This window comes from Lissotriton helveticus, chromosome 2_1 (genome assembly GCF_964261635.1).
Source record: "Lissotriton helveticus chromosome 2_1, aLisHel1.1, whole genome shotgun sequence".
NCBI lineage: Eukaryota > Metazoa > Chordata > Amphibia > Caudata > Salamandridae > Lissotriton > Lissotriton helveticus.
The window spans coordinates 1535486239-1535502937 of NC_136059.1; positions in this window are offsets into that span (position 1 = coordinate 1535486239).

Below are 16699 nucleotides of genomic sequence, written 5' to 3' on the forward strand. Positions count from 1 at the left end.
AGATGGTACCTTAGAGCTCTGTGATTTTTTTTTAAATATCCAGAAATGTATAGATAATTTGCCCTATCTAGTACCACTTTATTAAACTGGTAGTAGATTACCCAGAACTCAGCCAAAGTGTGAGTAAAAGAACATGGCTGCCTCTTACATTGATAAAGGCAGCCATCATGCAATCATATACTCCTTGTCATTGTCAAGTACCGCAAAATTACTGTGAAATTTAGCTGTGTTTCACAGCCTCATATGTCACTAAGTTTAAATGCCTTATAACTTTTGAAATGTATTCCCTACTTACCTACCCACAAGTAAAAAGTGTATTGAAAAGGAATGTTTCAGGAAGAAACGTGCTTTTGGACCCTCTGATTTCTTTGCACATCCTTGACCAATCAACATGAAACTGTGCATCATCTGACAATGTAGAAAAAGCAATAGGCCTGCAAAGGTTCATGGAGAGTCATTAAAAAGACATACATTTATTAATGCTCCAATATCTAGGAAGTTCCTAACTCTGGGGATCCTAACTATAAATACAGAGTGTCTAGAACCACTCTGTAATATATCTCATGCAATGTCCGTATTGAAAGTAATTCATGATAAAAGAAACAGTCCCTGTAAGCACCAAAAAAGAGTCGACCAAAATGACAACAACACACAAAAAGTGTACAAATTGATAGCCACTGGTTTTTAGGTGTTGAAAAACATTGGAAACGCATGCAAGTTACCCTCAAGAATTGCCAAAAAATGTATCTTGAAATTAGGAAACCCTTCCCATGATGTAAATCGTAAAATAACAATATTGGCTTTTTCATTAGAGTGTATAGAAAAGTGATGGATGGAATGCTTGAATTAATCTCATCCACTGGTAATTACTCGGTCCGCATCCCAATCCATAATTATTTTCCATAGCATGCTTGCTCAGTTTAGACTCAGCCATATACAGATCAGTCTTGACTCTGTTCCAATGGGAACAGGCAAGGTTCTCCCTGAATAGAAACACAAGCAACCGAGGAATGTTTTTGCCCTAGTTAAGGCTAATCAGACAGGTATAGCTTGGTTCCCATGACATAGAGAATGTCCAGATATGGTTTCTGTGACACTGTGTAACTGGAACAAATCTTTACCTGGATTGGAAAGTTTCTTGGCAGTCCCTTATTAAGGAACCATGACCTCTTCTGCATTTTATTTAAGGATAATTCCGCTTCCTTTGTTTGTTGGAATTTCCCACACACCAGGATTCTCAACTTAGTCTTCCACCCCATGCAGATTCTGTGTCTGTGACATCATCAGACATTGCCAGTTAGCAGAAATAGAAAGATAACAAGCCAAGCAGATGGTTTCTGACAGTGTCATAATGGCTCCATTGCTGTTGCCTAGGACACTGAGGATGAGAGTTCTAGATCTCAGGCACAGTGGTCACTTTCCTTGGAGACTTGGAAAGAGGAGGTTGGAGCTGTGTTAGCTTGTGAGAACTGCAATTTCTTTCAACACTGACATTTATTAGTGTGCTTGAATACTACTACCACTGGTAAGTTCATTTGTGTATTAGATTGCTTGACTGAGGGTCCTATTAAGAGTATGTGGATGATATACTCAGTCAAAATGGGACAGATACTTCTTCCGCCATATTACATGTGCCTAAGACTACAATACACTTGGAATATGATGGATAGGACTTCTGTTACATTTTGACTCTAAATCATTATGTTCATATTTAACTAAAATAGAATTTAGACACTGTTCTACCTCTGAAGGCCTTGTATTTTCAGAAAATTAAAGTTAAAGTGTTAGGATTTAGAGTGATGACAGTTACAGATGATACAGTTTGATATTGTTTGATGTACGATATAGGTATTGACAATTCTGGGTGTAGAGTTAGTGGGTTAAGGAAAGAGTTTAAAATATTGAAGAATAAGGTCTAGGGACGGAAGTATGGCTTAAGTATTTAGGGGATCTTTTTAAGGTTATCAGGGAGAGGATTCAGGGTGTGTGTTACAGGATTAAAGAAACCCTGCTTTTACATTTCATTGATAATACAGATGGAAATGTTTTAGATATGAAGTACGTTAATGAGTGTTTCATGAATTTATTGCCCATCTGTAAGAAAAATATGCAGGTTTATTATTCACAAGTAACATTGCACTCAATTCATCTCAATGTGACACACATGACTTTACTAGTAATTCAATTAGAAGTGTTGCAAAATAACTGGACCTATTACGCAGTAAACAATGTGAATATCAAGGTACAAACACTCACACACAGCCCCCTTGAGTACATAGTTTTATTGTTATCTATTATAGTTTCTATGACAAATATGTACGTCTCTCCGATCTTCTTCTTTCTCAGCTTTCAATTAAGTATACCCAAAGATATTTGTGCACCATGTGCCAGTTTAGATGATGTCTCACTTCGTAAAAAGATTATGATTTATGTTTCCATGTTTAATTTTCTTTTGTGATTGATTATGTTTTCTTTTGTATTTTAAAAACATCTAAACGTGTGTTAATTGAGCGTGAAGTGTTTTAAGTGTTAGGGGGTGAAGGCTGTAAATGGTATGCCTTACCTAATTTGGGAAATTCTTTTATCGTCAAACATTCCCTTAGTGGTTTAGTGTTGTTTTTTTGTTTTTTATTAAAACATATTTTTTGTGATTTATTGTCCACAAAATTCTATAGGCATCTCTGTTTTTGCTTTGCTATTGCACACATTTAGGTTTTCTGATAAGTTTAGTTTTTTGCTGCTCAGTTGGGCTGGAATTGTTGTTAATAAACTCTGCTCCTCCTTCTGTCTGTTCATGTGAGTCTTGTGCTTGATGGCTCCCAAGTTGTACACACATGTTATGAACCTGGGTAGTGGTACAGAACAAGAGGAAAACCTACTGGCTGTGGTGAAATGGAAGAAGGATTACTTGTGTTCTGCGCAAACACTACTTACCATCTAGAGATATCTAATAAATGTTTATATTAGGGCTGGGCTTGTATACCTATCAAAGAGAAAAAACAATAGATGCTTTTGAGGTATTTTTGCAGCTAATCAATGTCAATGGTGATGGTTTCATATCTCTTGGTCAGCCTTACAACCTGCCAAAATATTAATATTCAGAGAGATTGTAATATTAGTTCTAGATGTTATGACCAGGAACAGAATGAGGTGGTGTTCAACTTGGCCCTGTATGCAAGGTCACCTCAGATCTTTTCCTTCATTTGCTGAACCCGTTTTTGTTAGCTTTAAGGCCTCTGCGCACTTTGCTCCTGCTAATCAGTGGTAAAGTGATTTTCCTCTCCCATCAAAACAGGGTAAAATTGGCCTACGCCTGATTGGTTACATTTACTTTACATGTAGGACCCACGTTTATGGGACTAAATGTACCCAGGGCTTGGATATTATATACTACTAGTGGGCTGCAGCACTTTTTGTGCCCCCCCCCCCCCTCACTGAAGAAGAGATGCAAAAACATATCCCAGGCCTCCCACTGAAATCTGTAGTGCAGGTTTAAACTGGTGTCTACCCCCAGGGAAAACAAACCTTTTGCCAAGCCTAAACCTTCCTGCTTAATACTTATAAGCCACCCCTAAGTCCGACCCGAAAGGCTCACAGGGCAGTGTGCATTGTATTGAAAAAGGAGGCCATGTTTATTTCAGTTTTACATGCCTGGACAAAGAAAACATCCTAGAGGCAGTTTTCAATGTTGTAAAGCTAGCTCTCCCATAGACTAACACTGGGTTAACTTATTACACCATAATTTAAATTTTGGACCTGAGAAAGAAACACTGTCCCACTCAAATAAATTGTAATTTAAAATACTCTTTAATGGTAAAGCCGGAGTTTAGGTTGTTTTCTGACAAAGCCAATTTTAGAAAGAGTGCATTTTTCTGCATAAACCAAATGTGCCTTACTGCCAAGGTCCAGGATCACATGACTGTGAATGCCTCTCCTGTGGTGTTTTATGTATTACTTCCAGATATCAGGGCAACAGGGCCTTCTGACCAGGAATTCCTAGAAAGTTGATACCAGGGTTTTTTGTTTACATTTTAATTTTAACTAGGGGTGGGGCTTGTTATGCAGGCTGCTATATCTGAAGTTGGTAGGAGAGAGATTTCAAGGCAAGAGTGCTTCACCTTTCAATGGGATAGTACCGGCACTTCTCAGTGGAACCCCTGTACCTTCACACTGAGCTCCCGCGCTCCGACGTGCAGCTCAGTGGTGGAGTTTACTGTCGGCGAGAGCCTGCACCTGGTTCCTGCTGCCGCCATGCTGGAATCCAGGGAGATAACTCGGCGGGTTGAGTGCCTGCTGCTGAGTAGTTTCTGGGAGCGGTGAATCTGCCCTTCTACCTTCTGTGGTCGATAACGCGATTACCATTGAGCAGGACATAACTGACACCGGATGTTTACAGCGCTGCAAATCAGCGGTGGCCCACACTGTGGTAGGGCAGGTAGGGGTGGAAACCTGTTACCGACTAGGGTCATTGGAATGATGTAGACATGTTCACCAGGTGGTGATATATAAGGCCGCTCAAAGCAACAACACAGTAAGTGGATGAGGTGTCTGGCGCATCCTGTGCTTTACAGGGGTCGATAGTGTCCGGGTCTGAGCACTAACACTTCTTTTACCAGCACTCGGGGCAAAGCAGCTTATGGCATCAGCACTTATCACGACGAGGCCTGTTACACTATCAGTGGAAAGTGTTCGCACTTCTCAGCAAAAGTGCAATGCTTACAAGGGCACCTACCCTCTACTGGGCGGCCAGATGTTTAGTGGGACAGTAGAAACGCTACTCGTGAGTCTGTGGTACTTTTATTGCACATTACCAGTACTTCTTATCAGGGCAACTGTACATTCAGCTGGGCATTACCGAGGTTTCACTTCATGGCTGCTGTTCTATTATTAGGACAGTGCAGGCAATGTTATGTAGGCTGCTATATCTGCAGTTGGTAGGAGAGAGATTTAACGGCAAGAGTGCTTCACCTTTCAATGGTATAGTACCGGCACTTCTCAGTGGAACCACTATACCTTCACACTGAGCTCACGCGCTCCGCACTGCAGCTCAGCAGTGGAGTTTAATGTCAGCGAGAGCCTGCTCATGGCTCCTGCTGCCGCCATGCTGGAATCCAGCGAGATAACTCGGCGGTTTGAGTGCCTGCTGCTGAGAAGTTTCCGAGAGCGGTGAATCTGCCCTTCTACCTTCTCTGGTCGATAACGTGATTACCATTGAGCAGGATATAACTGACACTGGATGTTTACAGCGCTGCAAATCAGCGGTGGCCAATACTGTGGTAGGGCAGGCAGGGGTGGAAGCCTGTTACTGACTAGGCTCATCGGAATGATGGAGACATGTTCACCACGAGGTAATATATAAGGCTGTGTAAAGCAACAACATAGTAAGTGGATGTGGTGTCTGGCGCATCCTGCGCTTTACAGGGGTCGATACTGTCCAGGTCTGAGCACTAACACTTCTTTCACCAGCACTCGGGGCAAAGCAGCTTATGGCATCAGCACTTATCACAAGGCCTGTTACACTATTAGTGGAAAGGGTTCGCACTTCTCAGCAAAAGTGCAATACTTACAAGGGCACCTACCCTCTACTGGGCTGCCAGATGTTTAGTGGGACAGTGCCAACGCTACTCGTGAGTCTGCGGTACTTTTATTGCACAGCACCAGTACTTCTTCTCAGAGCAACTGTACATTCAGCTGGGCATTACCGAGGTTTCACTTCATGGTTGCTGTTCTATTATTAGGACAGTGCAGGCACTTGTTATGCAGGCTGCTATATCTGCAGTAGTTAGGAGAGAGATTTCACGGCAAGAGTGTTTCACCTTTCAATGGGATAGTACCGGCACTTATCAGTGGAACCCCTATACCTTCACACTGAGCTCACGCGCTCCGCCCTGCAGCTCAGCGGTGGAGTTTAATGTCAGCGAAAGCCTGCACCTGGCTCCTGCTGCCGCCATGCTGGAATCCAGCGAGATAACTCGGTGGGTTGAGTGCCTGCTGCTGAGAAGTTTCCGAGAGCGGCGAATCCGCCCTTCTACCTTCTCTGGTCGATAACGTGATTACCATTGAGCAGGATATAACTGACACCGGATGTTTACAGCGCTGCAAATCAGCGATGGCCAATAGTGTGGTAGGGCAGGCAGGGGTGGAAGCCTGTTACCGACTAGGCTCATTGGAATGATGGAGACATGTTACCCACGAGGTAATATATAAGGCTGCGTAAAGCAACAACATAGTAAGTGGATGAGGTGTCTGGCGCATCCTGTGCTTTACAGAGGTCGATACTGTCCGGGTCTGAGCACTAACACTTCTTTCACCAGCACTCAGGGCAAAGCAGCTTATGGCATCAGCACTAATCACGAGGCCTGTCACACTACTAGTGGAAAGTGTTTGCACTTCTCAGCAAAAGTGCAATACTTACAAGGGCACCTACCCTCTACTGGGCTGCCAGACGTTTAGTAGGACAGTACCAACGCTACTCGTGAGTTTGCGTTACTTTTAATGCACAGCACCAGTACTTCTAATCAGGGCAACTGTACATTCAGCTGGGCATTACCGAGGTTTCACTTCATGGCTGCTGTTCTATTATTAGGACAGTGCAGGCGCTTGTTATGCAGGCTGCTATATCTGCAGTTGGTAGGAGAGAGATTTAACGGCAAGAGTGCTTCACCTTTCAATGGGATAGTACCGGCACTTCTCAGTGGAACCCCTATGCCTTCACACTGAGCTCACGCGCTCCGCCCTGCAGCTCAGCGGTGGAATTTAATGTCAGCGAGAGCCTGCACCTGGCTCCTGCTGCCGCTATGCTGGAATCCAGCGAGATAACTCGGCGGGTTGAGTGCCCGCTGCTGAGAAGTTTCCGGGAGCGGCGAATCCGCCCTTCTGCCTTCTGTGGTCGATAACGTGATTACCATTAAGGAGGACTATAGTTCAGTTGTACATAAGGCTTTTTTGGTCGTGTCTAAGAGAACAAAAATGCTTCTGACACTTCTTTTTTATAATGTACCCTAAATGCTTCCAGAGAAGGAAGTGACTTCATTTATGACGTAATAGCATTCCACAATTCGTTGCCTCTAGCACTAAGCAATCCATTACCAGGTCCCTGGGATCCTGTTTTTGTTGGGATCAGATGCAGGAGCATGTTTCATGCAGAGGTGTTTTTCTGGTTTTTGTTGCAGTTATTATATAGCGGAACTCAACCCACAGGTATTGGAGTGCTTCACATGAGCACGATGCTAAGCCCATGCTCGAAGTCGCCAGCTCCAAAGTCGGCAGCTCTGTTGATTACTGCCGATTTCACTTTTAATTTACAGAACCTTGGAGCAGCTGAGCTGACCAACGTTTTACAAGCACTTTCACTTTTAATTTTGCAGCCTGCGCGACTGTCCGGGCATAACGTCTGTATCAATAGTGCAATGCAAGAAATAAAAGAAAGATAAAAAAAAACGAAAGAGAAGGGAATACACAGATGATCTTTTGGAAATTATTCTCTAACTTTGCAGAGCTGAAAACAAATCTTACCTCTGCTGTGCAAAATAAGAATGAAAGATCGGCTTAATCTTCTTTCAATTCCCGCCTCTTGGGTCTGGAAGTGTCTGTTTTTTCTAGCAAGTTGGCGTGAAGGCTGCAGTTTCATTAGGGTATATTTAAGAAATGAAAGAAGAGGCCTCTGTGGCCCCTGCCTTCTTTACAGACCTCCCCAGCCCTGCTTCCCGGGGAAAATAGCTTTGTGACCCCTGTGACTCCGGGTGCATTTCCTTTTACAAAGCAGTCCTTCTCCACACATAGCATGAGTAGCAGGGAAAATAAAAAATGCTTCAAAATAGCCAGCCTATCTCGCATGTGAGTTTCCAGATGCGTTCATTTTATGTCATGCTCCCAAGTATAATTATGTAGCTAAGAAGCGTGTTCATTTTTTCATTAGTAACATTCTGAGTGTTAATAAAATACAGATTCTGACTTCTAAAGGACTGGCATTGCTGCCCCCTCTCTGAATGTTCTGCCAGTTCTTCTCATGATTAATGGCTGCATCTTCATAAGCATAGTATCATGAAGAGATATCACCAGACGTCATCCAATCACAGGGCGTAGGAGATAACGTTGTGGGGTGAAGGCTCCAGGATGCCTGCTCAGCCTACTTAATGTATCAAGTCAAACCTCTTACATTATACAGAAAGCAATCAGAAATGGGACAATGCAATAAGTATTCGCTATACTTTATATTTTAGTTGCAGATGTGGAGCTGCATCTCCCTGTGCCTTTCCATCACCAGCGGCAAATCACAGTCCATTGCAAATAAAAAAGCAAAAGTAAAAAACATTGTAGTTTTCAACACCAACAGCTCTGACTTTAACGAATGCGAGACCTATTTCATTGCACATGCTTGTTTCTTTTGGGGCTTATCTGCACTAACTAAAGGTTCAGTCTCCCCCCCAGGTTTCTTGGATGATGTCTGGCTATGGACCTGTAAATCAGTTAGGCTCTCGCCAGCCTCTGAGTGGTCATTCCCAAGGAGACAATCAAGGGGAGGTCTTTATTGACTACCACCTTTCTCCAACTAAGGGACCCAGCTATCGCTAGGGGCACTACAGCTACAGGCCCAACAGTGACCACCCCTGGCATAGCCCTTACTCTTTTTGTTTCCCCTGGGACATACTGGTTTGAGAGTACCAACCTGTCATGCACCACAGTGTGACTGACGCGGGTATCTCTCAGGGCAGTGGCTGGGATTCCATTCACCAGTAGGTGGTGGAAGTGTCTACTTTTCTCTGGAATCTCAAACTTACCTTTTGTGCCCATTTTCCAATTGAACGCTAGGGGGTCTTTCTCATCTGAGGGATCACTCTCCAAAGCTACACTGGTAACCCCAGGAGCTACACTAGGGGTTCTTAGCACAGCTAGGGTCCTTGGTGTGGTGTCCTGTCTATTGACAGTTTTGATACCATACCTTGTTGGGATCCCAACTCTTACCTTGGTACCTAGTTTTAATATGTGAGGTAACTTTGGGCCCACCCTCCTGGACAAGTTTTTGGTAGGCTACCTTAGACTCTTTTATTTTATCTTTAAGAAGCTCACTGTCTTTCCTCTGGAAAACATTTTTTTACCCCTTTCTTTTGGTCCCTCCCAGTAGACGTCTTAGTCACCCTTGTCTTGACCCGGTGGTCAGCTTTCTTTTACAATTCCTGGGGACAAATTGGACCGAGGTCTCCCATATACTGATGCAACTTTTCATCAATGCAATTACTTAATGTGTGTTCTTTCATAAACAAATTATAAAGAGCATAATATTCTTGCACTTTACTTTCAGTCAACCAGCCACCTTGTGTTTTCATTGAGTAGTCTACAAATTTCACCCAGGGCTGACTCTGAATTTTCTGAGCCCTCCTGTATCTAATTCGATACTCTTCAGAAGTGAGTCCAAATCCCTCAATCAGTGTGCCCTTCATGAGTTCATAGTCAGAAGTCTGTCTCTGCTTTTACTAAAGAACAGTTCCCAAAGGAGTGCTACCCAGTGAGTTTTTGTCACTTTTCTGGCTTCACAAGCTCTCTTAAAGGCTGTGAATCACTTGGTGATATGATCACCACCCTCACATTTGTAGACAATCCCTTTGGGGATTTGGGGATCATAAGATTGCTCTCTGACCCTGTTTATTAAATTGCTGCCATCATTGATTGGAGCTAGGCCCTTTTCTGCTCTTTCTTTTTCTGGAGCCAGGAGTCTGGTCTCTTAGTCCAATATTTTAGCCAACCTTACTAAAAGTTGGCCTTTTCATTGAGGCTGTCCTCAAGGGACTCAGAAGCACCTGACCTACCTGTGTGGTATCTAGGTGCTGTGAGTTGTATTCCTGGAGTAAGGGGCACAGGGACCATGTTCTCTCTAAGAAGTGAGGGGGTTGGAAGTTATCCTCACCCCCTCCTCCTTCTTCCCCATTTGAGAGGGCCTCATCTTGCTCAGAGGAGTGGTCCATTGCAGAACCTGCCAACAGCTCTTTGAGCTTTTGTTTGGAGGGATGGGACCCCATAACAATGTTTTTAGGTTTGCACAGAGACCTAAACTCCTTAAATTCTAAATGGAGGTAAGGGGTGAGGTCGAGCTCCTCAACCATATTCTCCATGCCAATTGGTATGTTTCCACTAACAGTTGGGTTCTTCTTAAGAGACGTTCTGAAGAAAATCAAAACCCTCTAACCCATAACTAAGTTTTTATTTTTCTAAAATTCTAAATGGACCTTACCAAGGCCCTAACAAGTCTTTTAGGCCTTGATGTATCAAGATTCCATTTTGCGAATCTTAAATAGGGATTTTTAGCGAATCGCTATTTAGAATTCGCAAAATGGAATGTATGTAAAAAATCGCTTTTTTTTAGCGATTCCTTATTATTCTTTATTTGCGAATTCGCATTTTGCGAATTCGCAAATAAGGAATAATTTCCCATGCATTCCTATGGGCCAGGAGGCCCATAGGAATGATCGTAAAGTAATTCTCAAATTGCGAATTCGCAGTTTGCTAATCGCAATTTGAAAATTATTTCAAGGGTGCAGGGGTGTCTCATGAACACGCAAAGTTGCGATTCCTTAAATGCTTAAGCAAAATAAGGAATCGCAAATTTTTCCGATTCCTTATTTTGCTAATTTCACATACGTCCCAAAAGATGCAAAATGTTCGTTTGCGATAAGTTACGTCCGAAATTCTGCGAATTTCGGCCTTAACGAATCGCAAAAGGCTTGATACATCTAGGCCCTAGTCACTTGAAAAAATGTGTCTATTCAAAAAATTCAAAATTATAAACACTATTTAGGAGTTCTGTCGTGTGATCAGCTGTTTACCAAGTCAGTTCAACAAATGCAATGATTGTAGACCCCACCACTGATCCACCAATGAAGGAAGCTGGGTCTGTATTTACTATACCAAAGTAAGCTATAGTGTGCACCGTGTCCAGTGGATCCCCAATGGTAGGCAGAGGCTAAAGTAGATAATACTTTACTCTCTATATGTGGTAGTGTGAGCGAGTATAAAAGCTTTATCAGAGGGTAGTTGTATGCATTAATTTTACCTACTAAGGCAAGAAATGATGCCACACACTGAAAGACTGAACTCAGACCACTTTGTTTGTATAACAATTTTATTTAGTTGTATTTTATTTTCTAAAACCAAGCCAGGTCTGTTACAGGTATCTGTGATAATACTTTGCAAGAATAATGCAAGCAAATACAGTTTGAATACAGTTGAATTCAAGTGGATGGGTTACAGGTAAGTCACTTATTCATAAAACAATTGGACTTACTTTTCAGTTACTTTTTAGATTACTTTGCTTATTACTTTTTAGATTACTTTTCAAGTTACTTTTTCTGCTCAGTGTGATATGCCTAGATACCACACTGGGAGATTTCCTAGAGAAAAGAATAGTAAATCAGTTTTTGTACATACAAAGTTTCTTAGCGTTTCATACAAACCAACTCAATACACAGAACAAATTTCACAAGAAAGCAGTCAATGCCTTCCTATGGGAGTAAACAATGTTAACAAATTCGAGGTAAGTACTTAGGGTTGAGAGTTGGTTTTTTGGGGTTAGAGCCAGGGTTCCCACAAGGTCATGGATGTGCTCTCAAAGTACCTTGAAAAGCACTAGGGCGGCTGGGTACAGAGTGATGAAGCTGAATGTTATCCAATGGGTGATAGGGTGCCTCCGTTTGGTGGCTGCTCACAAGAAGGTCAAAAGGTTGTGGACTTAAGCTCAGGGCAAAGGGGATACGAGTTAGCACACAAAGTGCAACCACAGCGGCACAGGGGCGTCAGTGTGCAGGGTGCTGTTTTGGGGTCTGGTGCTCTGTTGTTTTCAATGGGAGTTGCTGATTTTGGATTTTGGCTGCAATATCGGTGTAGGAAGTCTTCCGGGATGAACCAACAGTTGAGCAGGTTTGTAGGAGGACTATGATACATAGGTGCACCTCAGGTTCTCTTCTCCAGGGTACAGGGCTAGGTGGATGTAGGTTTGCCTTTTGAGGTCTGATTTTACCTTACCGCGGCTTTTGCGTTTGGGGGGTCTCCGTACAGGGTCTGCAGGTGATGTCGGGGAGTCCTGGAGGGGTCAACCCATGATGGACTCTGACTTTAGAGTGCTGGGGGACCTTGCTGGGGCCAGTGAGCCACTCAGACTCGGGCCGTAGGCATCGGGTGCAGTGATGGTTCCAGGAGTCAGGCTCAGAGTCTTTCTTTGGTGATTCTGTTGAATAGCTCTGCTGTTCACAGCGGATACGGTCTTTGTTGAAGGCAGTCAGTCCACCCAGGGGTTCTGAGGTCGCTGGCTGCAGGACAAGGCGATTTTTTGCACATGTTGTCTGGAAACTGCAAACGGGCCGGTAGGGCTGAAGCCAAGTCAGTTCTCTGCAGTCTCCTCTGCTGGGCGTCTTCTTTCATCCTTCTTCTTTGTAGGTTGGGGGAATCTGTCTTCTTGGTTCAAGGCTGTCCGTAAATACTGTATTTTGGGGGCATTTTAGGGATCTTGAAGTCAGTATCCAATCAGCTACTTACCTTAGGGTGACTACACCCTTGGTGTGCTCACTGCATGTGGGGGAGTGGGCACAATCCCCGATCCTGATTGGAGAATCCCTGCCCTCTACAAGATGACAGGAACTGAAAAGTGGACTTCACTTCAACTCCCCCAACTGAGGGTAGAGTTGACATAGGTGGGCACACCTTCTGGACTGCCTGCTTCTGACAGCAGAATAGGCTGCGGGTCATGTTACAAACACGACTAGGCCTGTAAAGCTCTCCTGCCACGAATGGCTCTTCTTGACCTGGGGGGGGGGTCTGACCACCTCTGCCCAGGAAAGGCTTTGTTTCTGGGCTCAGTGATCAAAGGTTCCCACCCCAGAGGTCCAGAAACAAGTCTTGTGGTGGGAGGCTGGTGTTTACTAAAATGCCCTCTGAGTACATGGTATAATAAATCCCACACTGGCATCAGTATGGGTTTTTATGCTATGAAGTTTGCTACCAAACTTTGCAGAATTCAGTAAAGCCATTATGGTGCTGTGGAGTTTGTAACGAAAAAGTCCCGGACAATATACTCTTTATGACTTTACTGCACTTACAATGTCTAAGAATGGACTTAGACACTGTAGGGGTACAGTGTGATAGAGCGCGCAGGTCACCCGGTCAATAATTTTACCATACACGTATCGGGCCCATAAACTTCCAATTTATCATATACATTAATCAGGTGACCTTACACTCTACTACCAGTAACCCTGGTTCCTTCCTATTTATTTCTCATGTACCCGACTTACCAATCCACCGTTACGGGTACCTATGACCACAATGGATCAGGGAGCTAGCTGTAAAAGAAAGGCAGACAAACCATGTACCAACTTTTATTTTTCTTTGTAATTAAATGACCACAAACTACTGGGAAGTTTAAAGATTTTATCTAGAATTCAGATTCAGCAAGCATACAGTTTATAACTAAGAGGCAATCAATAATCAAGATAACAAAGAGCACATAACCATATATAAAGTATATCAGGGCAACCATTTATGAGTCTAAAAGGAAGATAAGAACATGGAAATATACTAAGCAGATTTCGGGAATGAAATTCAAGAAAGTATAACTCTAAATGGGGCAAACTTAAGTACACACTAGGATTTTACTACCGAGAAAATTACCTAAAGTTTGATGGAAGTTTGGAAATCCTATACATCTATATGAAGGGGAAAAATGGAACACGCTATAGTTCTAGCAGCATTATTTTAATCAGCTTACAGGAGAAAAATTATAGAACCACATCTATATTTCATAAACAGTATGAAGAGAATGTGCTCTAAAGGTGGGGAAACATAGGAACATGCTATGGAAAATAAATGTATGACTTTTCATATAGTAGATTGCGAAAAGCATGGAAAATTAACGTATGCAAAGGTATGTCTTTATTGAAGCAAAGACAGAAAATAGAAGGTGCAGTATAGCGTTTCAGCACTATATTTACCTAGAATGGTGTGAAGACCAACCCTGGCCACGGATCAGTCAAGGACAGGAAAAACCCCAAGGAAGGACAGTCATCAATGGGACAGCAGGTGCAGAATGGACACCCCAGGACAGGAAAACCAGATTAGGATCAGGACAGGACCACCAAGGAATGACCAGCACCCGCAGTTCGGAAGCAACGCCTGCGCTCCACCCTCTCTGCAGCTAACAGTCAGAACCCCGATTGGGTTAGCGAATTCTCCAGCAAAGTGCTCCGCCAGCACTTAAGGTTCAGTAAAACCTCTTGAGTGCATGGTATATTTCGGACAGAGTGCTCCGCAGCCCTCTGTATCAGTCACCTATTGAGTGCGTTGGGTCAGTGACAGGTCAGCTATTCAGACAAGTCGGACAATTTCTCTAGCTAAACCTAGGCTAGTTATACTGTTTTCGGGTGAGCGTACCACCCCCCAAATGTTGGAAGTGTCAGAATCCCCAATTTCGATGGGTTCCCAAGTAGGATAGGTCAACACACCAATCATGTTTGAATTCTACAAGCCTAAATTTGCATACTCTGGGACCGCCTAGTGATTTTGGGGTTCCCATGAGATACTCTACAGAATACAATGAAAGCATTACAAATGTATCAATTGCAGTACAGTTCGACTTCTTCGGCTGGGTGAAGGTGCATCTTCCCAGGCACGTCTTGGCTGCCACCTCTGGTTGGCAGTCATTCAATGTCACCGGCCGAAGTCTGTCATGCGCAGAACAGCATTTCAATATGGATCCCCGATCATCCCATCAGACCCTCAATACCGCGGTACATGAAAAGTAAGCGAAAACAAATTAAAAACATAGAAATAAATGAATACACGTTATACCATGATTAGCTACTCTATACCCCTTTACTTAAAATAAACTAATGCATGAGGGTTTTAGTGCAGACAGACAATAACATGAAAACATTTGCGCAAGCTTCACCATGTGAGGACACTGACAGCCATTTTAAAAGCAAGTGCGCAAGCGCAAAGTTTCCCACCAGAACTGCAAGTGCGTCACGTCACGTGAGTGTGACTAACGCATGCGCAGAAAGAAACCCGCCAAGCAGCGGCCATTTTTAGTTACGAGCATTATTGAGTTAGTAAACACATAGGCAAGCGTCTCTAGGAAACCCAATGTCAGAATAAAGGGAAATTAGTAAGACGAACAGGTTGAATTACATGACTATAAGTTATTCGAGGTTCATGAATCCAAGCAAGTCGCGTAATATGCGAATCCTTCCTCAATCAAGTGTACCCTCACCAGTTTTATAGTGCACACAGCTAGAGGGGTGTCTGACCTATACCATAGGCAGTGGGTTGCAGGCATGGAACACAGAAATGTGTGCCATGTCGACTCTTCACTTTCCTCTGCACCAAAACATGCAGCCTGCAATGGCAGTGCGTGTGTGTTAAGGTACAGGACCTCTCAGGATGGCACAATATGTGCTTCAGCCCTTCGAAGTCTTTACTGGTCATAGTGGCCTTGGTACCCATGGTACCTATAACAAGGAACTTACATTTGGTCGGAGAGGTGCCAATTGGGGGTAGAAAGGTACCATTTTGGGAAAGAACACAGGCCCTGGGAACCTGATTGGCAGCGACCCAGGGCACATCAAATCACAGTGCATCAGAAATCTGGCAACGAGTGAGAGGGTTACTGCAACAGAAACCCAGCTTCTTACACAAGCCTCCACCAGCCCAAAGGCCAGGAGACTCACCCAAACCTGGGAGAGTCTTCCTAGTCTTTCTTTCAGGCAAGTTTACGGAGTGCCAAAGTAATACCTACAAAGTACCATGGTACTTACCAGAAAAAAACATGTCAAATTAAAGAACACACAGGATTTTGTTACACAGTTTTTTAGATAAAATTCAGTAGTGCAGCACATTATAAGTAGTATTGCAATGCTGAATTATTATTCTTTTTTAAAGTAAAAAAAAATGTTTTAATGTCAAAACCAGTTCAGAACACTGTTTGTAAAATATAGTGTAGTACAGTGTATTTTTCAAGTTTTTACATATGTATTTGTTTGTAATTGCTTTTAAGTTCCACTGTACTTCCAAGATGGTACCTTAGCGCTCTGTGATTTTTTTTTAAATATCCAGAAACGTATAGATAATTTGCCCTACCTAGAACCACTTTATTAAACTGGTAGTAGATTACCCAGAACTCAGCCAAAGTGTGGGTAAAACAACATGGCTGCCTCTTACATTGATAAAGGCATCCATCATGCAATCATATACCCCTTGTCATTGGCAAGTAGCGCAAAATTACTGTGAAATTTAGTTGTGTTTCATAGCCTCATATGTCACTAAGTTTAAATGCCTTATAACTTTTGAAATGTATTCCCTACTTACCTACCCACAAGTAAAAAGTGTATTGAAAAGGAATGTTTCAGGAAGAAACGTGCTTTTGGACCCTCTGATTTCTTTGCACACCCTTGACCAATCAACATGAAACTGTGCATCATCTGACAATGTAGGAAAAGCAATAGGCCTGCAAAAGTATTTGGAGAGTCATTAAAAAGACATACATTTATTAATGCTCCAATATCTATGAAGTTCCTAACTCTGGGGATCCTAACTATAAATACAGAGTGTCTACAACCACTCTGTAATATATCTCATGCAATGTCCGTATTGCAAGTAATTCATGATAAAAGAAACAGTCCATGTAAGCACCAAAAAAGAGTGGACCAAAATGACAACA